Consider the following 26,808-nt stretch of genomic DNA (forward strand, 5'->3'; position numbering starts at 1 on the left):
CTTCCTGTAACGTTTCAGCCTGATTGGACCTTGTTTTCACACAAATGGACCCAGAATGATGTGAAATAGTGCTTCGTGCAACATAATTCTGGGTGCCATTTACAAACCATAAGTGCTAATGACTCCATTCCTTTTTGTGGTTGTAGGGGCTGTTGATTGGAGTACACTACAATAAACCTGATCTCTCTAGGACATTCAGAAGCCAAGTTATAAGCCCACAAATGTGTAACTGGACTACTTCTTTAAATTGACACCAGATCCGGTGACCTTTGGGACATGGTTTGACCCCCTTAGGAAAGTGCTATCATCATTAAACGTTCAGATCACTTACAACTCAATAGATTCTACCTTCCTGTAACGTTTCAGCCTGATTGGACCTTGTTTTCACACAAATGAACCCAGAATGATGTGAAATTGTGTTTCGTGCAACATAATTCTGGGTGCCATTTAAAAACCACAAGTGCTAATGACTCCATTCCTTTTTGTGGTTGTAGGGTCTGTTGATTGGAGTACACTTAAACAAACCTGATCTCTCTAGGACATTCAGAAGCCAAGTTATAAGCCCACAAATGTGTAACTGGACTACTTCTTTAAATTGACACCAGATCCGGTGATCTTTGGGACATGGTTTGACCCCCTTAGGAAAGTGCTATCATCATGAAACGTTCAGATCACTTACAACTCAGTAGATTCTACCTTCCTGTAACGTTTCAGCCTGATTGGACATTGTTTTCACACAAATGAACCCAGAATGATGTGAAATTGTGCTTCGTGCAACATAATTCTGGGTGCCATTTAAAAACCATAAGTGCTAATGACTCCATTCCTTTTTGTGGTTGTAGGGGCTGTTGATTGGAGTATACTAAAACAAACCTGATCTCTCTAGGGCATTCAGAAGCCAAGTTATAAGCCCACAAATGTGTAACTGGACTAATTCTTTAAAGTGACACCAGATCCGGTGACCTTTGCGACATGGTTTGACCCCCTTAGGAAAGTGCGATCATCATGAAACGTTCAGATCACTTACAACTCAATAGATTCTACCTTCCTGTAACGTTTCTGCCTGATTGGACCTTGTTTTCACACAAATGAACCCAGGATGATGTGAAATTGTGCTTCGTGCAACATAATTCTGGGTGCCATTTAAAAACCATAAGTGCTAATGACTCCATTCCTTTTTGTGGTTGTAGGGGCTGTTGATTGGAGTATACTAAAACAAACCTGATCTCTCTAGGACATTCAGAAGCCAAGTTATAAGCCCACAAATGTGTAACTGGACTACTTTTTTAGACACCAGATCCGGTGACCTTTGGGACATGGTTTGACCCCCTTAGGAAAGGGCTATCATCATGAAACGTTCAGATCACTTACAACTCAATAGATTCTACCTTCCTGTAATATTTCAGCCTGATTGGACCTTGTTTTCACACAAATGAACCCAGAATGATGTGAAATTGTGCTTCGTGCAACATAATTCTGGGTGCCATTTAAAAACCATAAGTGCTAATGTCTCCATTCCTTTTTGTGGTTCTAGGGGCTGTTGATTGGAGTACACTAAAACAAACCTGATCACTCTAGGACATTCAGAAGCCAAGTTATAAGCCCACAAATGTGTAACTGGACTACTTCTTTAAATTGACACCAGATCCGGTGACCTTTGGGACATGGTTTGACCCCCTTAGGAAAGTGCTATCATCATGAAACGTTCAGATCACTTACAACTCAATAGATTCTACCTTCCTGTAACGTTTCAGCCTGATTGGACCTTGTTTTCACACAAATGGACCCAGAATGATGTGAAATAGTGCTTCGTGCAACATAATTCTGGGTGCCATTTACAAACCATAAGTGCTAATGACTCCATTCCTTTTTGTGGTTGTAGGGGCTGTTGATTGGAGTACACTACAATAAACCTGATCTCTCTAGGACATTCAGAAGCCAAGTTATAAGCCCACAAATGTGTAACTGGACTACTTCTTTAAATTGACACCAGATCCGGTGACCTTTGGGACATGGTTTGACCCCCTTAGGAAAGTGCTATCATCATTAAACGTTCAGATCACTTACAACTCAATAGATTCTACCTTCCTGTAACGTTTCAGCCTGATTGGACCTTGTTTTCACACAAATGAACCCAGAATGATGTGAAATTGTGTTTCGTGCAACATAATTCTGGGTGCCATTTAAAAACCACAAGTGCTAATGACTCCATTCCTTTTTGTGGTTGTAGGGGCTGTTGATTGGAGTATACTAAAACAAACCTGATCTCTCTAGGACATTCAGAAGCCACGTTATAAGCCCACAAATGTGTAACTGGACTACTTCTTTAAATTGACACCAGATCCGGTGACCTTTGGGACATGGTTTGACCCCCTTAGGAAAGTGCTATCATCATGAAATGTTCAGATCACTTACAACTCAATAGATTCTAACTTCCTGTAACGTTTCAGCCTGATTGGACCTTGTTTTCACACAAATGAACCCAGAATGATGAGAAAGTGTGCTTCGTGCAACATAATTCTGGGTGCCATTTAAAAACCATAAGTGCTAATGACTCCATTACTCTTTGGGGTAATGGGGGCTGTTAACTGGAGTACTCTAAAACAAACCTGACCTCTCTAGGATATTCAGAAGCCAAGTTATAAGCCCACAAAGGTGTAACTGGACTACTTCTTTAAATTGACACCAGATCTGGTGATCTTTGGGACATGGTTTGACCCCCTTAGGAAAGTGCTATCATCATGAAACGTTCAGATCACTTAAAACTCAATAGATTCTAACGTCCTGTAACGTTTCAGCCTGATTGGACCTTGTTTTCACACAAATGAACCCAGAATGAAGTGAAATTGTGCTTCGTGCAACATAATTCTGGGTGCCATTTACAAACCATAAGTGCTAATGACTCCATTCCTTTTTGTGGTTGTAGGGGCTGTTGATTGGAGTACACTTAAACAAACCTGATCTCTCTAGGACATTCAGAAGCCAAGTTATAAGCCCACAAATGTGTAACTGGACTACTTCTTTAAATTGACACCAGATCCGGTGATCTTTGGGACATGGTTTGACCCCCTTAGGAAAGTGCTATCATCATGAAACGTTCAGATCACTTACAACTCAGTAGATTCTACCTTCCTGTAACGTTTCAGCCTGATTGGACATTGTTTTCACACAAATGAACCCAGAATGATGTGAAATTGTGCTTCGTGCAACATAATTCTGGGTGCCATTTAAAAACCATAAGTGCTAATGACTCCATTCCTTTTTGTGGTTGTAGGGGCTGTTGATTGGAGTATACTAAAACAAACCTGATCTCTCTAGGACATTCAGAAGCCAAGTTATAAGCCCACAAATGTGTAACTGGACTAATTCTTTAAAGTGACACCAGATCCGGTGACCTTTGCGACATGGTTTGACCCCCTTAGGAAAGTGCGATCATCATGAAACGTTCAGATCACTTACAACTCAATAGATTCTACCTTCCTGTAACGTTTCTGCCTGATTGGACCTTGTTTTCACACAAATGAACCCAAAATGATGTGAAATTGTGCTTCGTGCAACATAATTCTGGGTGCCATTTACAAACCATAAGTGCTAATGACTCCATTCCTTTTTGTGGTTGTAGGGGCTGTTGATTGGAGTACACTAAAACAACCATGATCTCTCTAGGACATTCAGAAGCCAAGTTATAAGTCCACAAAGGTGTAACTGGACTACTTCTTTAAAGTGACACCAGGCCCAGTGACCTTTGGGACATGGTTTGACCCCCTATGGGAAAGTGCTATCATCATGAAACGTTCAGATCACTTACAACTCAATAGATTCTACCTTCCTGTAACGTTTCTGCCTGATTGGACCTTGTTTTCACACAAATGAACCCAGAATGATGTGAAATTGTGCTTCGTGCAACATAATTCTGGGTGCCATTTACAAAGCATAAGTGCTAATGTCTCCATTCCTTTTTGTGGTTTTAGGGGCTGTTGATTGGAGTACATTAAAACAAACCTGATCTCTCTAGGACATTCAGAAGCCAAGTTATAAGCCCACAAATGTGTAACTGGACTACTACTTTAAATTGACACCAGATCCGGTGACATTTGGGACATGGTTTGACCCCCTTAGGAAAATGCTATCATCATGAAACGTTCAGATCACTTACAACTCAATAGATTCTACCTTCCTGTAACGTTTCAGCCTGATTGCACCTTGTTTTCACACAAATGAACCCAGAATGATGTGAAATTGTGCTTCGTGCAACATAATTCTAGGTGCCATTTAAAAACCATAAGTGCTAATGACTCCATTCCTTTTTGTGGTTGTAGGGGCTGTTGATTGGAGTATACTAAAACAAACCTGATCTCTCTAGGACATTCAGAAGCCAAGTTATAAGCCCACAAATGTGTAACTGGACTACTTCTTTAAATTGACACCAGATCCGGTGACCTTTGGGACATGGTTTGACCCCCTTAGGAAAGGGCTATCATCATGAAATGTTCAGATCACTTACAACTCAATAGATTCTAGCTTCCTGTAACGTTTCTGCCTGATTGGACCTTGTTTTCACACAAATGAACCCAGAATGATGTGAAACTGTGCTTCGTGCAACATAATTCTGGGTGCCATTTACAAACCATAAGTGCTAATGACTCCATTCCTTTTTGTGGTTGTAGGGGCTGTTGATTGGAGTACACTAAAACAAACCTGACCTCTCTAGGACATTCAGAAGCCAAGTTATAAGCCCACAAAGGTGTAACTGGACTACTTCTTTAATGTGACACCAGGCCCGGTGACCTTTGGGACATGGTTTGACCCCCTATAGGAATGTGCGATCATCATGAAACGTTCAGATCACTTACAACTCAATAGATTCTACCTTCTTGTAACGTTTCAGCCTGATTGGACCTTGTTTTCACACAAATGACCCCAGAATGATGTGAAATTGTGCTTCGTGCAACATAATTCTGGGTGCCATTTACAAACCATAAGTGCTAATGACTCCATTCCTTTTTGTGGTTGTAGGGGCTGTTGATTGGAGTACACTAAAACAAACCTAACCTCTCTAGGACATTCAGAAGCCAAGTTATAAGCCCACAAAGATGTAACTGGACTACTTCTTTAAAGTGACACCAGGCCCGGTGACCTTTGGGACATGGTTTTACCCCCTATAGGAATGTGCGATCATCTTGAAACGTTCAGATCACTTACAACTCAATAGATTCCACCTTCTTGTAGCGTTTCAGCCTGATTGGACCTTGTTTTCACACAAATGGACCCAGAATGAAGTGAAATTGTGCTTCGTGCAACATAATTCTGGGTGCCATTTACAAACCATAAGTGCTAATGACTCCATTCCTTTTTGTGGTTGTAGGGGCTGTTGATTGGAGTACACTAAAACAAACCTGATCTCTCTAGGACATTCAGAAGCCAAGTTATAAGCCCACAAATGTGTAACTGGACTACTTCTTTAAAGTGACACCAGGCCCAGTGACCTTTGGGACATGGTTTGACCCCCTATGGGAAAGTGCTATCATCATGAAACGTTCAGATCACTTACAACTCAATAGATTCTACCTTCCTGTAACGTTTCTGCCTGATTGGACCTTGTTTTCACACAAATGAACCCAGAATGATGTGAAATTGTGCTTCGTGCAACATAATTCTGGGTGCCATTTACAAACCATAAGTGCTAATGTCTCCATTCCTTTTTGTGGTTGTAGGGGCTGTTGATTGGAGTACATTAAAACAAACCTGATCTCTCTAGGACATTCAGAAGCCAAGTTATAAGCCCACAAATGTGTAACTGGACTACTACTTTAAATTGACACCAGATCCGGTGACATTTGGGACATGGTTTGACCCCCTTAGGAAAATGCTATCATCATGAAACGTTCAGATCACTTACAACTCAATAGATTCTACCTTCCTGTAACGTTTCAGCCTGATTGCACCTTGTTTTCACACAAATGAACCCAGAATGATGTGAAATTGTGCTTCGTGCAACATAATTCTAGGTGCCATTTAAAAACCATAAGTGCTAATGACTCCATTCCTTTTTGTGGTTGTAGGGGCTGTTGATTGGAGTATACTAAAACAAACCTGATCTCTCTAGGACATTCAGAAGCCAAGTTATAAGCCCACAAATGTGTAACTGGACTACTTCTTTAAATTGACACCAGATCCGGTGACCTTTGGGACATGGTTTGACCCCCTTAGGAAAGGGCTATCATCATGAAACATTCAGATCACTTACAACTCAATAGATTCTAGCTTCCTGTAACGTTTCTGCCTGATTGGACTTTGTTTTCACACAAATGAACCCAGAATGATGTGAAACTGTGCTTCGTGCAACATAATTCTGGGTGCCATTTACAAACCATAAGTGCTAATGACTCCATTCCTTTTTGTGGTTGTAGGGGCTGTTGATTGGAGTACACTAAAACAAACCTGACCTCTCTAGGACATTCAGAAGCCAAGTTATAAGCCCACAAAGGTGTAACTGGACTACTTCTTTAATGTGACACCAGGCCCGGTGACCTTTGGGACATGGTTTGACCCCCTATAGGAATGTGCGATCATCATGAAACGTTCAGATCACTTACAACTCAATAGATTCTACCTTCTTGTAACGTTTCAGCCTGATTGGACCTTGTTTTCACACAAATGACCCCAGAATGATGTGAAATTGTGCTTCGTGCAACATAATTCTGGGTGCCATTTACAAACCATAAGTGCTAATGACTCCATTCCTTTTTGTGGTTGTAGGGGCTGTTGATTGGAGTACACTAAAACAAACCTAACCTCTCTAGGACATTCAGAAGCCAAGTTATAAGCCCACAAAGATGTAACTGGACTACTTCTTTAAAGTGACACCAGGCCCGGTGACCTTTGGGACATGGTTTTACCCCCTATAGGAATGTGCGATCATCTTGAAACGTTCAGATCACTTACAACTCAATAGATTCCACCTTCTTGTAGCGTTTCAGCCTGATTGGACCTTGTTTTCACACAAATGGACCCAGAATGAAGTGAAATTGTGCTTCGTGCAACATAATTCTGGGTGCCATTTACAAACCATAAGTGCTAATGACTCCATTCCTTTTTGTGGTTGTAGGGGCTGTTGATTGGAGTACACTAAAACAAACCTGATCTCTCTAGGACATTCAGAAGCCAAGTTATAAGCCCACAAATGTGTAACTGGACTAATTCTTTAAAGTGACACCAGATCCGGTGACCTTTGCGACATGGTTTGACCCCCTTAGGAAAGTGCGATCATCATGAAACGTTCAGATCACTTACAACTCAATAGATTCTACCTTCCTGTAACGTTTCTGCCTGATTGGACCTTGTTTTCACACAAATGAACCCAGAATGATGTGAAATTGTGCTTCGTGCAACATAATTCTGGGTGCCATTTACAAACCATAAGTGCTAATGACTCCATTCCTTTTTGTGGTTGTAGGGGCTGTTGATTGGAGTACATTAAAACAAACCTGATCTCTCTAGGACATTCAGAAGCCAAGTTATAAGCCTACAAAGATGTAACTGGACTACTTCTTTAAAGTGACACCAGGCCCGGTGACCTTTGGGACATGGTTTTACCCCCTATAGGAATGTGCGATCATCTTGAAACGTTCAGATCACTTACAACTCAATAGATTCTAACTTCCTGTAACGTTTCAGCCAGATTGGACCTTGTTTTCACACAAATGGACCCAGAATGATGTGAAATTGTGCTTCGTGCAACATAATTCTGGGTGCCATTTAAGAACCATAAGTGCTAATGACTCCATTCCTTTTTGTGGTTGTAGGGGCTGTTGATTGGAGTACACTAAAACAACCCTGATCTCTCTAGAACATTCAGAAGCCAAGTTATAAGCCCACAAAGGTGTAACTCGACTACTTCTTGAAAGTGACACCAGGCCCAGTGACCTTTGGGACATGGTTTGACCCCCTATAGGACAGTGCTATCATCATGAAACGTTCAGATCACTTACAACTCAATAGATTCTACCTTCCTGTAACGTTTCAGCCTGATTGGACCTTGTTTTCACACAAATGAACCCAGAATGATGTGAAATTGTGCTTCGTGCAACATAATTCTGGGTGCCATTTACAAACCATAAGTGCTAATGACTCCATTCCTTTTTGTGGTTGTAGGGGCTGTTGATTGGAGTACATTAAAACAAACCTGATCTCTCTAGGACATTCAGAAGCCAAGTTATAAGCCCACAAATGTGTAACTGGACTACTACTTTAAATTGACACCAGATCCGGTGACATTTGGGACATGGTTTGACCCCCTTAGGAAAATGCTATCATCATGAAACGTTCAGATCACTTACAACTCAATAGATTCTACCTTCCTGTAACGTTTCAGCCTGATTGCACCTTGTTTTCACACAAATGAACCCAGAATGATGTGAAATTGTGCTTCGTGCAACATAATTCTAGGTGCCATTTAAAAACCATAAGTGCTAATGACTCCATTCCTTTTTGTGGTTGTAGGGGCTGTTGATTGGAGTATACTAAAACAAACCTGATCTCTCTAGGACATTCAGAAGCCAAGTTATAAGCCCACAAATGTGTAACTGGACTACTTCTTTAAATTGACACCAGATCCGGTGACCTTTGGGACATGGTTTGACCCCCTTAGGAAAGTGCTATCATCATGAAATGTTCAGATCACTTACAACTCAATAGATTCTACCTTCCTGTAACGTTTCAGCCTGATTGGACCTTGTTTTCACACAAATGAACCCAGAATGATGTGAAATTGTGCTTCGTGCAACATAATTCTGGGTGCCATTTACAAACCATAAGTGCTAATGACTCCATTCCTTTTTGTGGTTGTAGGGGCTGTTGATTGGAGTACACTAAAACAAACCTAACCTCTCTAGGACATTCAGAAGCCAAGTTATAAGCCCACAAAGATGTAACTATACTACTTCTTTAAAGTGACACCAGGCCCGGTGACCTTTGGGACATGGTTTTACCCCCTATAGGAATGTGCGATCATCTTGAAACGTTCAGATCACTTACAACTCAATAGATTCCACCTTCTTGTAGCGTTTCAGCCTGATTGGACCTTGTTTTCACACAAATGGACCCAGAATGAAGTGAAATTGTGCTTCGTGCAACATAATTCTGGGTGCCATTTACAAACCATAAGTGCTAATGACTCCATTCCTTTTTGTGGTTGTAGGGGCTGTTGATTGGAGTACACTAAAACAAACCTAACCTCTCTAGGACATTCAGAAGCCAAGTTATAAGCCCACAAAGATGTAACTGGACTACTTCTTTAAAGTGACACCAGGCCCGGTGACCTTTGGGACATGGTTTTACCCCCTATAGGAATGTGCGATCATCTTGAAACATTCAGATCACTTACAACTCAATAGATTCTACCTTCTTGTAGCGTCTCAGCCTGATTGGACCTTGTTTTCACACAAATGGACCCAGAATGAAGTGAAATTGTGCTTCGTGCAACATAATTCTGGGTGCCATTTACAAACCATAAGTGCTAATGACTCCATTCCTTTTTGTGGTTGTAGGGGCTGTTGATTGGAGTACACTAAAACAAACCTGATCTCTCTAGGACATTCAGAAGCCAAGTTATAAGCCCACAAATGTGTAACTGGACTACTTCTTTAAATTGACACCAGATCCGGTGACCTTTGGGACATGGTTTGACCCCCTTAGAAAAGTGCTATCATCATGAAACGTTCAGATCACTTACAACTCAATAGATTCTACCTTCCTGTAACGTTTCAGCCTGATTGGACCTTGTTTTCACACAAATGAACCAAGAATGATGTGAAATTGTGCTTCGTGCAACATAATTCTGGGTGCCATTTACAAACCATAAGTGCTAATGACTCCATTCCTTTTTGTGGTTGTAGGGGCTGTTGATTGGAGTACAATAAAACAAACCTGATCTCTCTAGGACATTCAGAAGCCAAGTTATAAGCCCACAAATGTGTAACTGGACTACTTCTTTAAAGTGACACCAGGCCCGGTGACCTTTGGGACATGGTTTGACCCCCTATAGGAATGTGCGATCATCTTGAAACGTTCAGATCACTTACAACTCAATAGATTCTACCTTCTTGTAGCGTTTCAGCCTGATTGGACCTTGTTTTCACACAAATGGACCCAGAATGATGTGAAATTGTGATTCGTGCAACATAATTCTGGGTGCCATTTACAAACCATAAGTGCTAATGACTCCATTCCTTTTTGTGGTTGTAGGGGCTGTTGATTGGAGTACACTAAAACAAACCTAACCTCTCTAGGACATTCAGAAGCCAAGTTATAAGCCCACAAAGATGTAACTGGACTACTTCTTTAAAGTGACACCAGGCCCGGTGACCTTTGGGACATGGTTTTACCCCCTATAGGAATGTGCGATCATCTTGAAACATTCAGATCACTTACAACTCAATAGATTCTACCTTCTTGTAGCGTCTCAGCCTGATTGGATCTTGTTTTCACACAAATGGACCCAGAATGAAGTGAAATTGTGCTTCGTGCAACATAATTCTGGGTGCCATTTACAAACCATAAGTGCTAATGACTCCATTCCTTTTTGTGGTTGTAGGGGCTGTTGATTGGAGTACACTAAAACAAACCTGATCTCTCTAGGACATTCAGAAGCCAAGTTATAAGCCCACAAATGTGTAACTGGACTACTTCTTTAAATTGACACCAGATCCGGTGACCTTTGGGACATGGTTTGACCCCCTTAGAAAAGTGCTATCATCATGAAACGTTCAGATCACTTACAACTCAATAGATTCTACCTTCCTGTAACGTTTCAGCCTGATTGGACCTTGTTTTCACACAAATGAACCAAGAATGATGTGAAATTGTGCTTCGTGCAACATAATTCTGGGTGCCATTTACAAACCATAAGTGCTAATGACTCCATTCCTTTTTGTGGTTGTAGGGGCTGTTGATTGGAGTACAATAAAACAAACCTGATCTCTCTAGGACATTCAGAAGCCAAGTTATAAGCCCACAAATGTGTAACTGGACTACTTCTTTAAAGTGACACCAGGCCCGGTGACCTTTGGGACATGGTTTGACCCCCTATAGGAATGTGCGATCATCTTGAAACGTTCAGATCACTTACAACTCAATAGATTCTACCTTCTTGTAGCGTTTCAGCCTGATTGGACCTTGTTTTCACACAAATGGACCCAGAATGATGTGAAATTGTGATTCGTGCAACATAATTCTGGGTGCCATTTACAAACCATAAGTGCTAATGACTCCATTCCTTTTTGTGGTTGTAGGGGCTGTTGATTGGAGTACACTTAAACAAACCTGACCTCTCTAGGACATTCAGAAGCCAAGTTATAAGCCCACAAAGGTGTAACTGGACTACTTCTTTAAAGTGACACCAGGCCCGGTGACCTTTGGGACATGGTTTGACCCCCTATAGGAATGTGCGATCATCATGAAACGTTCAGATGACTTACAACTCAATAGATTCTACCTTCTTGTAACGTTTCAGCCTGATTGGACCTTGTTTTCACACAAATGGACCCAGAATGATGTGAAATTGTGCTTCGTGCAACATAATTCTGGGTGCCATTTACAAACCATAAGTGCTAATGACTCCATTCCTTTTTGTGGTTGTAGGGGCTGTTGATTGGAGTACACTAAAACAAACCTGATCTCTCTAGGACATTCAGAAGCCAAGTTATAAGCCCACAAATGTGTAACTGGACTACTTCTTTAAAGTGACACCAGGCCCGGTGACCTTTGGGACATGGTTTGACCCCCTATAGGAATGTGCGATCATCATGAAACGTTCAGATCACTTACAACTCAATAGATTCTACCTTCTTGTAACGTTTCAGCCTGATTGGACATTGTTTTCACACAAATGGACCCAGAATGAAGTGAAATTGTGCTTCGTGCAACATAACTCTGGGTGCCATTTACAAACCATAAGTTCTAATAACTCCATTCCTTTTTGTGGTTGTAGGGGCTGTTGATTGGAGTACACTAAAACAAACCTGATATCTCTAGGACATTCAGAAGACAAGTTATAAGCCCACAAATGTGTAACTGGACTACTTCTTTAAATTGACACCAGATCCGGTGACCTTTGGGACATGGTTTGACCCCCTCAGGAAAGTGCTATCATCATGAAACGTTCAGATCACTTACAACTCAATAGATTCTACCTTCTTGTAACATTTCAGCCTGATTGGACCTTGTTTTCACACAAATGGACCCAGAATGATGTGAAATTGTGCTTCGTGCAACATAATTCTGGGTGCCGTTTACAAACCATAAGTGCTAATGACTCCATTCCTTTTTGTGGTTGTAGGGGCTGTTGATTGGAGTACACTAAAACCAACCTAACCTCTCTAGGACTTTCAGAAGCCAAGTTATAAGCCCACAAAGATGTAACTGGACTACTTTAAAGTGACACCAGGCCCGGTGACCTTTGGGACATGGTTTTTCCCCCTATAGGAATGTGCGATCATCTTGAAACGTTCAGATCACTTACAACTCAATAGATTCTACCTTCTTGTAGCGTTTCAGCCTGATTGGACCTTGTTTTCACACAAATGGACCCAGAATGAAGTGAAATTGTGCTTCGTGCAACATAATTCTGGGTGCCATTTACAAACCATAAGTGCTAATGACTCCATTTCTTTTTTGTGGTTGTAGGGGCTGTTGATTGGAGTTCATTAAAACAAACCTGATCTCTCTAGGACATTCAGAAGCCAAGTTATAAGCCCACAAATGTGTAACTGGACTACTACTTTAAATTGACACCAGATCCGGTGACATTTGGGACATGGTTTGACCCCCTTAGGAAAATGCTATCATCATGAAACGTTCAGATCACTTACAACTCAATAGATTCTACCTTCCTGTAACGTTTCAGCCTGATTGCACCTTGTTTTCACACAAATGAACCCAGAATGATGTGAAATTGTGCTTCGTGCAACATAATTCTAGGTGCCATTTAAAAACCATAAGTGCTAATGACTCCATTCCTTTTTGTGGTTGTAGGGGCTGTTGATTGGAGTATACTAAAACAAACCTGATCTCTCTAGGACATTCAGAAGCCAAGTTATAAGCCCACAAATGTGTAACTGGACTACTTCTTTAAATTGACACCAGATCCGGTGACCTTTGGGACATGGTTTGACCCCCTTAGGAAAGGGCTATCATCATGAAATGTTCAGATCACTTACAACTCAATAGATTCTAGCTTCCTGTAACGTTTCTGCCTGATTGGACCTTGTTTTCACACAAATGAACCCAGAATGATGTGAAACTGTGCTTCGTGCAACATAATTCTGGGTGCCATTTGCAAACCATAAGTGCTAATGACTCCATTCCTTTTTGTGGTTGTAGGGGCTGTTGATTGGAGTACACTAAAACAAACCTGACCTCTCTAGGACATTCAGAAGCCAAGTTATAAGCCCACAAAGGTGTAACTGGACTACTTCTTTAATGTGACACCAGGCCCGGTGACCTTTGGGACATGGTTTGACCCCCTATAGGAATGTGCGATCATCATGAAACGTTCAGATCACTTACAACTCAATAGATTCTACCTTCTTGTAACGTTTCAGCCTGATTGGACCTTGTTTTCACACAAATGAACCCAGAATGATGTGAAATTGTGCTTCGTGCAACATAATTCTGGGTGCCATTTACAAACCATAAGTGCTAATGACTCCATTCCTTTTTGTGGTTGTAGGGGCTGTTGATTGGAGTACACTAAAACAAACCTAACCTCTCTAGGACATTCAGAAGCCAAGTTATAAGCCCACAAAGATGTAACTGGACTACTTCTTTAAAGTGACACCAGGCCCGGTGACCTTTGGGACATGGTTTTACCTCCTATAGGAATGTGCGATCATCTTGAAACGTTCAGATCACTTACAACTCAATAGATTCCACCTTCTTGTAGCGTTTCAGCCTGATTGGACCTTGTTTTCACACAAATGGACCCAGAATGAAGTGAAATTGTGCTTCGTGCAACATAATTCTGGGTGCCATTTACAAACCATAAGTGCTAATGACTCCATTCCTTTTTGTGGTTGTAGGGGCTGCTGATTGGAGTACACTAAAACAAACCTGATCTCTCTAGGACATTCAGAAGCCAAGTTATAAGCCCACAAATGTGTAACTGGACTAATTCTTTAAAGTGACACCAGATCCGGTGACCTTTGCGACATGGTTTGACCCCCTTAGGAAAGTGCGATCATCATGAAACGTTCAGATCACTTACAACTCAATAGATTCTACCTTCCTGTAACGTTTCTGCCTGATTGGACCTTGTTTTCACACAAATGAACCCAGAATGATGTGAAATTGTGCTTCGTGCAACATAATTCTGGGTGCCATTTACAAACCATAAGTGCTAATGACTCCAATCCTTTTTGTGGTTGTAGGGGCTGTTGATTGGAGTACATTAAAACAAACCTGATCTCTCTAGGACATTCAGAAGCCAAGTTATAAGCCTACAAAGATGTAACTGGACTACTTCTTTAAAGTGACACCAGGCCCGGTGACCTTTGGGACATGGTTTTACCCCCTATAGGAATGTGCGATCATCTTGAAACGTTCAGATCACTTACAACTCAATAGATTCTAACTTCCTGTAACGTTTCAGCCAGATTGGACCTTGTTTTCACACAAATGGACCCAGAATGATGTGAAATTGTGCTTCGTGCAACATAATTCTGGGTGCCAATTAAGAACCATAAGTGCTAATGACTCCATTCCTTTTTGTGGTTGTAGGGGCTGTTGATTGGAGTACACTAAAACAACCCTGATCTCTCTAGAACATTCAGAAGCCAAGTTATAAGCCCACAAAGGTGTAACTCGACTACATCTTGAAAGTGACACCAGGCCCAATGACCTTTGGGACATGGTTTGACCCCCTATAGGACAGTGCTATCATCATGAAACGTTCAGATCACTTACAACTCAATAGATTCTACCTTCCTGTAACGTTTCTGCCTGATTGGACCTTGTTTTCACACAAATGAACCCAGAATGATGTGAAATTGTGCTTCGTGCAACATAATTCTGGGTGCCATTTACAAACCATAAGTGCTAATGACTCCATTCCTTTTTGTGGTTGTAGGGGCTGTTGATTGGAGTACATTAAAACAAACCTGATCTCTCTAGGACATTCAGAAGCCAAGTTATAAGCCCACAAATGTGTAACTGGACTACTACTTTAAATTGACACCAGATCCGGTGACATTTGGGACATGGTTTGACCCCCTTAGGAAAATGCTATCATCATGAAACGTTCAGATCACTTACAACTCAATAGATTCTACCTTCCTGTAACGTTTCAGCCTGATTGCACCTTGTTTTCACACAAATGAACCCAGAATGATGTGAAATTGTGCTTCGTGCAACATAATTCTAGGTGCCATTTAAAAACCATAAGTGCTAATGACTCCATTCCTTTTTGTGGTTGTTGGGGCTGTTGATTGGAGTATACTAAAACAAACCTGATCTCTCTAGGACATTCAGAAGCCAAGTTATAAGCCCACAAATGTGTAACTGGACTACTTCTTTAAATTGACACCAGATCCGGTGACCTTTGGGACATGGTTTGACCCCCTTAGGAAAGTGCTATCATCATGAAATGTTCAGATCACTTACAACTCAATAGATTCTACCTTCCTGTAACGTTTCAGCCTGATTGGACCTTGTTTTCACACAAATGAACCCAGAATGATGTGAAATTGTGCTTCGTGCAACATAATTCTGGGTGCCATTTACAAACCATAAGTGCTAATGACTCCATTCCTTTTTGTGGTTGTAGGGGCTGTTGATTGGAGTACACTAAAACAAACCTAACCTCTCTAGGACATTCAGAAGCCAAGTTATAAGCCCACAAAGATGTAATTATACTACTTCTTTAAAGTGACACCAGGCCCGGTGACCTTTGGGACATGGTTTTACCCCCTATAGGAATGTGCGATCATCTTGAAACGTTCAGATCACTTACAACTCAATAGATTCCACCTTCTTGTAGCGTTTCAGCCTGATTGGACCTTGTTTTCACACAAATGGACCCAGAATGAAGTGAAATTGTGCTTCGTGCAACATAATTCTGGGTGCCATTTACAAACCATAAGTGCTAATGACTCCATTCCTTTTTGTGGTTGTAGGGGCTGTTGATTGGAGTACACTAAAACAAACCTAACCTCTCTAGGACATTCAGAAGCCAAGTTATAAGCCCACAAAGATGTAACTGGACTACTTCTTTAAAGTGACACCAGGCCTGGTGACCTTTGGGACATGGTTTTACCCCCTATAGGAATGTGCGATCATCTTGAAACATTCAGATCACTTACAACTCAATAGATTCTACCTTCTTGTAGCGTCTCAGCCTGATTGGATCTTGTTTTCACACAAATGGACCCAGAATGAAGTGAAAGTGTGCTTCGTGCAACATAATTCTGGGTGCCATTTACAAACCATAAGTGCTAATGACTCCATTCCTTTTTGTGGTTGTAGGGGCTGTTGATTGGAGTACACTAAAACAAACCTGATCTCTCTAGGACATTCAGAAGCCAAGTTATAAGCCCACAAATGTGTAACTGGACTACTTCTTTAAATTGACACCAGATCTGGTGACCTTTGGGACATGGTTTGACCCCCTTAGAAAAGTGCTATCATCATGAAACGTTCAGATCACTTACAACTCAATAGATTCTACCTTCCTGTAACGTTTCAGCCTGATTGGACCTTGTTTTCACACAAATGAACCAAGAATGATGTGAAATTGTGCTTCGTGCAACATAATTCTGGGTGCCATTTACAAACCATAAGTGCTAATGACTCCATTCCTTTTTGTGGTTGTAGGGGCTGTTGATTGGAGTACAATAAAACAAACCTGATCTCTCTAGGACATTCAGAAGCCAAGTTATAAGCCCACAAATGTGTAACTGGACTACTTCTTTAAAGTGACACCAGGCCCGGTGACCTTTGGGACATGGTTTGACCCCCTATAGGAATGTGCGATCATCTTGAAACGTTCAGATCACTTACAACTCAATAGATTCTACCTTCTTGTAGCGTTTCAGCCTGATTGGACCTTGTTTTCACACAAATGGACCCAGAATGATGTGAAATTGTGATTCGTGCAACATAATTCTGGGTGCCATTTACAAACCATAAGTGCTAATGACTCCATTCCTTTTTGTGGTTGTAGGGGCTGTTGATTGGAGTACACTAAAACAAACCTAACCTCTCTAGGACATTCAGAAGCCAAGTTGTAAGCCCACAAAGATGTAACTGGACTACTTCTTTAAAGTGACACCAGGCCCGGTGACCTTTGGGACATGGTTTTACCCCCTATAGGAATGTGCGATCATCTTGAAACATTCAGATCACTTACAACTCAATAGATTCTACCTTCTTGTAGCGTCTCAGCCTGATTGGATCTTGTTTTCACACAAATGGACCCAGAATGAAGTGAAATTGTGCTTCGTGCAACATAATTCTGGGTGCCATTTACAAACCATAAGTGCTAATGACTCCATTCCTTTTTGTGGTTGTAGGGGCTGTTGATTGGAGTACACTAAAACAAACCTGATCTCTCTAGGACATTCAGAAGCCAAGTTATAAGCCCACAAATGTGTAACTGGACTACTTCTTTAAATTGACACCAGATCCGGTGACCTTTGGGACATGGTTTGACCCCCTTAGAAAAGTGCTATCATCATGAAACGTTCAGATCACTTACAACTCAATAGATTCTACCTTCCTGTAACGTTTCAGCCTGATTGGACCTTGTTTTCACACAAATGAACCAAGAATGATGTGAAATTGTGCTTCGTGCAACATAATTCTGGGTGCCATTTACAAACCATAAGTGCTAATGACTCTATTCCTTTTTGTGGTTGTAGGGGCTGTTGATTGGAGTACAATAAAAAAAACCTGATCTCTCTAGGACATTCAGAAGCCAAGTTATAAGCCCACAAATGTGTAACTGGACTACTTCTTTAAAGTGACACCAGGCCCGGTGACCTTTGGGACATGGTTTGACCCCCTATAGGAATGTGCGATCATCTTGAAACGTTCAGATCACTTACAACTCAATAGATTCTACCTTCTTGTAGCGTTTCAGCCTGATTGGACCTTGTTTTCACACAAATGGACCCAGAATGATGTGAAATTGTGATTCGTGCAACATAATTCTGGGTGCCATTTACAAACCATAAGTGCTAATGACTCCATTCCTTTTTGTGGTTGTAGGGGCTGTTGATTGGAGTACACTTAAACAAACCTGACCTCTCTAGGACATTCAGAAGCCAAGTTATAAGCCCACAAAGGTGTAACTGGACTACTTCTTTAAAGTGACACCAGGCCCGGTGACCTTTGGGACATGGTTTGACCCCCTTAGGAAAATGCTATCATCATGAAACGTTCAGATCACTTACAACTCAATAGATTCTACCTTCCTGTAACGTTTCAGCCTGATTGCACCTTGTTTTCACACAAATGAACCCAGAATGATGTGAAATTGTGCTTCGTGCAACATAATTCTAGGTGCCATTTAAAAACCATAAGTGCTAATGACTCCATTCCTTTTTGTGGTTGTAGGGGCTGTTGATTGGAGTATACTAAAACAAACCTGATCTCTCTAGGACATTCAGAAGCCAAGTTATAAGCCCACAAATGTGTAACTGGACTACTTCTTTAAATTGACACCAGATCCGGTGACCTTTGGGACATGGTTTGACCCCCTTAGGAAAGGGCTATCATCATGAAATGTTCAGATCACTTACAACTCAATAGATTCTAGCTTCCTGTAACGTTTCTGCCTGATTGGACCTTGTTTTCACACAAATGAACCCAGAATGATGTGAAACTGTGCTTCGTGCAACATAATTCTGGGTGCCATTTGCAAACCATAAGTGCTAATGACTCCATTCCTTTTTGTGGTTGTAGGGGCTGTTGATTGGAGTACACTAAAACAAACCTGACCTCTCTAGGACATTCAGAAGCCAAGTTATAAGCCCACAAAGGTGTAACTGGACTACTTCTTTAATGTGACACCAGGCCCGGTGACCTTTGGGACATGGTTTGACCCCCTATAGGAATGTGCGATCATCATGAAACGTTCAGATCACTTACAACTCAATAGATTCTACCTTCTTGTAACGTTTCAGCCTGATTGGACCTTGTTTTCACACAAATGAACCCAGAATGATGTGAAATTGTGCTTCGTGCAACATAATTCTGGGTGCCATTTACAAACCATAAGTGCTAATGACTCCATTCCTTTTTGTGGTTGTAGGGGCTGTTGATTGGAGTACACTAAAACAAACCTAACCTCTCTAGGACATTCAGAAGCCAAGTTATAAGCCCACAAAGATGTAACTGGACTACTTCTTTAAAGTGACACCAGGCCCGGTGACCTTTGGGACATGGTTTTACCTCCTATAGGAATGTGCGATCATCTTGAAACGTTCAGATCACTTACAACTCAATAGATTCCACCTTCTTGTAGCGTTTCAGCCTGATTGGACCTTGTTTTCACACAAATGAACCCAGAATGATGTGAAATTGTGCTTCGTGCAACATAATTCTAGGTGCCATTTAAAAACCATAAGTGCTAATGACTCCATTCCTTTTTGTGGTTGTAGGGGCTGTTGATTGGAGTATACTAAAACAAACCTATTCTCTCTAGGACATTCAGAAGCCAAGTTATAAGCCCACAAATGTGTAACTGGACTACTTCTTTAAATTGACACCAGATCCGGTGACCTTTGGGACATGGTTTGACCCCCTTAGGAAAGTGCTATCATCATGAAATGTTCAGATCACTTACAACTCAATAGATTCTACCTTCCTGTAACGTTTCAGCCTGATTGGACCTTGTTTTCACACAAATGAACCCAGAATGATGTGAAATTGTGCTTCGTGCAACATAATTCTGGGTGCCATTTACAAACCATAAGTGCTAATGACTCCATTCCTTTTTGTGGTTGTAGGGGCTGTTGATTGGAGTACACTAAAACAAACCTAACCTCTCTAGGACATTCAGAAGCCAAGTTATAAGCCCACAAAGATGTAACTGGACTACTTCTTTAAAGTGACACCAGGCCTGGTGACCTTTGGGACATGGTTTTACCCCCTATAGGAATGTGCGATCATCTTGAAACATTCAGATCACTTACAACTCAATAGATTCTACCTTCTTGTAGCGTCTCAGCCTGATTGGATCTTGTTTTCACACAAATGGACCCAGAATGAAGTGAAATTGTGCTTCGTGCAACATAATTCTGGGTGCCATTTACAAACCATAAGTGCTAATGACTCCATTCCTTTTTGTGGTTGTAGGGGCTGTTGATTGGAGTACACTAAAACAAACCTGATCTCTCTAGGACATTCAGAAGCCAAGTTATAAGCCCACAAATGTGTAACTGGACTACTTCTTTAAATTGACACCAGATCTGGTGACCTTTGGGACATGGTTTGACCCCCTTAGAAAAGTGCTATCATCATGAAACGTTCAGATCACTTACAACTCAATAGATTCTACCTTCCTGTAACGTTTCAGCCTGATTGGACCTTGTTTTCACACAAATGAACCAAGAATGATGTGAAATTGTGCTTCGTGCAACATAATTCTGGGTGCCATTTACAAACCATAAGTGCTAATGACTCCATTCCTTTTTGTGGTTGTAGGGGCTGTTGATTGGAGTACAATAAAACAAACCTGATCTCTCTAGGACATTCAGAAGCCAAGTTATAAGCCCACAAATGTGTAACTGGACTACTTCTTTAAAGTGACACCAGGCCCGGTGACCTTTGGGACATGGTTTGACCCCCTATAGGAATGTGCGATCATCTTGAAACGTTCAGATCACTTACAACTCAATAGATTCTACCTTCTTGTAGCGTCTCAGCCTGATTGGACCTTGTTTTCACACAAATGGACCCAGAATGATGTGAAATTGTGATTCGTGCAACATAATTCTGGGTGCCATTTACAAACCATAAGTGCTAATGACTCCATTCCTTTTTGTGGTTGTAGGGGCTGTTGATTGGAGTACACTAAAACAAACCTAACCTCTCTAGGACATTCAGAAGCCAAGTTATAAGCCCACAAAGATGTAACTGGACTACTTCTTTAAAGTGACACCAGGCCCGGTGACCTTTGGGACATGGTTTTACCCCCTATAGGAATGTGCGATCATCTTGAAACATTCAGATCACTTACAACTCAATAGATTCTACCTTCTTGTAGCGTCTCAGCCTGATTGGATCTTGTTTTCACACAAATGGACCCAGAATGAAGTGAAATTGTGCTTCGTGCAACATAATTCTGGGTGCCATTTACAAACCATAAGTGCTAATGACTCCATTCCTTTTTGTGGTTGTAGGGGCTGTTGATTGGAGTACACTAAAACAAACCTGATCTCTCCAGGACATTCAGAAGCCAAGTTATAAGCCCACAAATGTGTAACTGGACTACTTCTTTAAATTGACACCAGATCCGGTGACCTTTGGGACATGGTTTGACCCCCTTAGAAAAGTGCTATCATCATGAAACGTTCAGATCACTTACAACTCAATAGATTCTACCTTCCTGTAACGTTTCAGCCTGATTGGACCTTGTTTTCACACAAATGAACCAAGAATGATGTGAAATTGTGCTTCGTGCAACATAATTCTGGGTGCCATTTACAAACCATAAGTGCTAATGACTCTATTCCTTTTTGTGGTTGTAGGGGCTGTTGATTGGAGTACAATAAAAAAAACCTGATCTCTCTAGGACATTCAGAAGCCAAGTTATAAGCCCACAAATGTGTAACTGGACTACTTATTTAAAGTGACACCAGGCCCGGTGACCTTTGGGACATGGTTTGACCCCCTATAGGAATGTGCGATCATCTTGAAACGTTCAGATCACTTACAACTCAATAGATTCTACCTTCTTGTAGCGTTTCAGCCTGATTGGACCTTGTTTTCACACAAATGGACCCAGAATGATGTGAAATTGTGATTCGTGCAACATAATTCTGGGTGCCATTTACAAACCATAAGTGCTAATGACTCCATTCCTTTTTGTGGTTGTAGGGGCTGTTGATTGGAGTACACTTAAACAAACCTGACCTCTCTAGGACATTCAGAAGCCAAGTTATAAGCCCACAAAGGTGTAACTGGACTACTTCTTTAAAGTGACACCAGGCCTGGTGACCTTTGGGACATGGTTTGACCCCCTATAGGAATGTGCGATCATCATGAAACGTTCAGATGACTTACAACTCAATAGATTCTACCTTCTTGTAACGTTTCAGCCTGATTGGACCTTGTTTTCACACAAATGGACCCAGAATGATGTGAAATTGTGCTTCGTGCAACATAATTCTGGGTGCCATTTACAAACCATAAGTGCCAATGACTCCATTCCTTTTTGTGGTTGTAGGGGCTGTTGATTGGAGTACACTAAAACAAACCTGATCTCTCTAGGACATTCAGAAGCCAAGTTATAAGCCCACAAATGTGTAACTGGACTACTTCTTTAAAGTGACACCAGGCCCGGTGACCTTTGGGACATGGTTTGACCCCCTATAGGAATGTGCGATCATCATGAAACGTTCAGATCACTTACAACTCAATAGATTCTACCTTCTTGTAACGTTTCAGCCTGATTGGACATTGTTTTCACACAAATGGACCCAGAATGAAGTGAAATTGTGCTTCGTGCAACATAACTCTGGGTGCCATTTACAAACCATAAGTTCTAATAACTCCATTCCTTTTTGTGGTTGTAGGGGCTGTTGATTGGAGTACACTAAAACAAACCTGATATCTCTAGGACATTCAGAAGCCAAGTTATAAGCCCACAAATGTGTAACTGGACTACTTCTTTAAATTGACACCAGATCCGGTGACCTTTGGGACATGGTTTGACCCCCTCAGGAAAGTGCTATCATCATGAAACGTTCAGATCACTTACAACTCAATAGATTCTACCTTCTTGTAACATTTCAGCCTGATTGGACCTTGTTTTCACACAAATGGACCCAGAATGATGTGAAATTGTGCTTCGTGCAACATAATTCTGGGTGCCATTTACAAACCATAAGTGCTAATGACTCCATTCCTTTTTGTGGTTGTAGGGGCTGTTGATTGGAGTACACTAAAACCAACCTAACCTCTCTAGGACTTTCAGAAGCCAAGTTATAAGCCCACAAAGATGTAACTGGACTACTTTAAAGTGACACCAGGCCCGGTGACCTTTGGGACATGGTTTTTCCCCCTATAGGAATGTGCGATCATCTTGAAACGTTCAGATCACTTACAACTCAATAGATTCTACCTTCTTGTAGCGTTTCAGCCTGATTGGACCTTGTTTTCACACAAATGGACCCAGAATGAAGTGAAATTGTGCTTCGTGCAACATAATTCTGGGTGCCATTTACAAACCATAAGTGCTAATGACTCCATTCCTTTTTGTGGTTGTAGGGGCTGTTGATTGGAGTACACTAAAACAAACCTGATCTCTCTAGGACATTCAGAAGCCAAGTTATAAGCCCACAAATGTGTAACTGGACTACTTCTTTAAATTGACACCAGATCCGGTGACCTTTGGGACATGGTTTGAAACCCTTAGGAAAGTGCTATCATCATGAAACGTTCAGATCACTTACAACTCAATAGATTCTACCTTCTTGTAACGTTTCAGCCTGATTGGACCTTGTTTTCACACAAATGGACCCAGAATGATGTGAAATTGTGCTTCGTGCAACATAATTCTGGGTGCCATTTACAAACCATAAGTGCTAATGACTCCATTCCTTTTTGTGGTTGTAGGGGCTGTTGATTGGAGTACACTAAAACAAACCTGATCTCTCTAGGACATTCAGAAGCCAAGTTATAAGCCCACAAATGTGTAACTGGACTCATTCTTTAAAGTGACACCAGATCTGGTGACCTTTGCGACATGGTTTGACCCCCTTAGGAAAGTGCTATCATCCTGAAACGTTCAGATCACTTACAACTCAATAGATTCTACCTTCCTGTAACGTTTCTGCCTTATTGGACCTTGTTTTCACACAAATGAACCCAGAATTATCTGAAATTGTGCTTCGTGCAACATAATTCTGGGTGCCATTTACAAACCATAAGTGCTAATGACTCCATTCGTTTTTGTGGTTGTAGGGGCTGTTGATTGGAGTACATTAAAACAAACCTGATCTCTCTAGGACATTCAGAAGCCAAGTTATAAGCCTACAATGATGTAACTGGACTACTTCTTTAAAGTGACACCAGGCCCGGTGACCTTTGGGACATGGTTTTACCCCCTATAGGAATGTGCGATCATCTTGAAACGTTCAGATCACTTACAACTCAATAGATTCTACCTTCCTGTAACGTTTCAGCCTGATTGGACCTTGTTTTCACACAAATGGACCCAGAATGATGTGAAATTGTGCTTCGTGCAACATAATTCTGGGTGCCATTTAAGAACCATAAGTGCTAATGACTCCATTCCTTTTTGTGGTTGTAGGGGCTGTTGATTGGAGTACACTAAAACAACCCTGATCTCTCTAGGACATTCAGAAGCCAAGTTATAAGCCCACAAAGGTGTAACTGGACTACTTCTTTAAAGTGACACCAGGCCCGGTGACCTTTGGGACATGGTTTGACCCCCTATAGGAGTGTGCGATCATCATGAAATGTTCAGATCACTTACAACTCAATAGATTCTACCTTCCTGTAACGTTTCAGCCTGACTGGACCTTGTTTTCACACAAATGGACCCAGAATGATGTGAAATTGTGCTTCGTGCAACATAATTCTGGGTGCCATTTACAAACCATAAGTGCTAATGACTCCATTCCTTTTTGTGGTTGTAGGGGCTGTTGATTGGAGTACACTAAAACAAACCTAACCTCTCTAGGACATTCAGAAGCCAAGTTATAAGCCCACAAAGGTGTAACTGGACTACTTCTTTAAAGTGACACCAGGCCCAGTGACCTTTGGGACATGGTTTTACCCCCTATAGGAATGTGCGATCATCTTGAAACGTTCAGATCACTTACAACTCAATAGATTATACCTTCCTGTAACGTTTCAGCCTGATTGGACCTTGTTTTCACACAAATGGACCCAGAATGATGTGAAATTGTGCTTCGTGCAACATAATTCTAGGTGCCATTTAAGAACCATAAGTGCTAATGACTCCATTCCTTTTTGTGGTTGTAGGGGCTGTTGATTGGAGTACACTAAAACAACCCTGATCTCTCTAGGACATTCAGAAGCCAAGTTATAAGCCCACAAATGTGTAACTGGACTACTACTTTAAATTGACACCAGATCCGGTGACATTTGGGACATGGTTTGACCCCCTTAGGAAAATGCTATCATCATGAAACGTTCAGATCACTTACAACTCAATAGATTCTACCTTCCTGTAACGTTTCAGCCTGATTGCACCTTGTTTTCACACAAATTAACCCAGAATGATGTGAAATTGTGCTTCGTGCAACATAATTCTAGGTGCCATTTAAAAACCATAAGTGCTAATGACTCCATTCCTTTTTGTGGTTGTAGGGGCTGTTGATTGGAGTATACTAAAACAAACCTGATCTCTCTAGGACATTCAGAAGCCAAGTTATAAGCCCACAAATGTGTAACTGGACTACTTCTTTAAATTGACACCAGATCCGGTGACCTTTGGGACATGGTTTGACCCCCTTAGGAAAGTGCTATCATCATGAAATGTTCAGATCACTTACAACTCAATAGATTCTAGCTTCCTGTAACGTTTCTGCCTGATTGGACCTTGTTTTCACACAAATGAACCCAGAATGATGTGAAACTGTGCTTCGTGCAACATAATTCTGGGTGCCATTTACAAACCAAAAGTGCTAATGACTCCATTCCTTTTTGTGGTTGTAGGGGCTGTTGATTGGAGTACACTAAAACAAACCCGACCTCTCTAGGACATTCAGAAGCCAAGTTATAAGCCCACAAAGGTGTAACTGGACTACTTCTTTAATGTGACACCAGGCCCGGTGACCTTTGGGACATGGTTTGACCCCCTATAGGAATGTGCGATCATCATGAAACGTTCAGATCACTTACAACTCAATAGATTCTACCTTCTTGTAACGTTTCAGCCTGATTGGACCTTGTTTTCACACAAATGAACGCAGAATGATGTGAAATTGTGCTTCGTGCAACATAATTCTGGGTGCCATTTACAAACCATAAGTGCTAATGACTCCATTCCTTTTTGTGGTTGTAGGGGCTGTTGATTGGAGTACACTAAAACAAACCTAACCTCTCTAGGACATTCAGAAGCCAAGTTATAAGCCCACAAAGATGTAACTGGACTACTTCTTTAAAGTGACACCAGGCCCGGTGACCTTTGGGACATGGTTTTACCCCCTATAGGAATGTGCGATCATCTTGAAACGTTCAGATCACTTACAACTCAATAGATTCCACCTTCTTGTAGCATTTCAGCCTGATTGGACCTTGTTTTCACACAAATGAACCCAGAATGAAGTGAAATTGTGCTTCGTGCAACATAATTCTGGGTGCCATTTACAAACCATAAGTGCTAATGACTCCATTCCTTTTTGTGGTTGTAGGGGCTGTTGATTGGAGTACACTAAAACCAACCTAACCTCTCTAGGACTTTCAGAAGCCAAGTTATAAGCCCACAAAGATGTAACTGGACTACTTTAAAGTGACACCAGGCCCGGTGACCTTTGGGACATGGTTTTTCCCCCTATAGGAATGTGCGATCATCTTGAAACGTTCAGATCACTTACA

The sequence above is a fragment of the Nothobranchius furzeri genome, chromosome 4 (assembly GCF_043380555.1).
Source record: "Nothobranchius furzeri strain GRZ-AD chromosome 4, NfurGRZ-RIMD1, whole genome shotgun sequence".
Taxonomy (NCBI): Eukaryota; Metazoa; Chordata; class Actinopteri; order Cyprinodontiformes; family Nothobranchiidae; genus Nothobranchius; species Nothobranchius furzeri.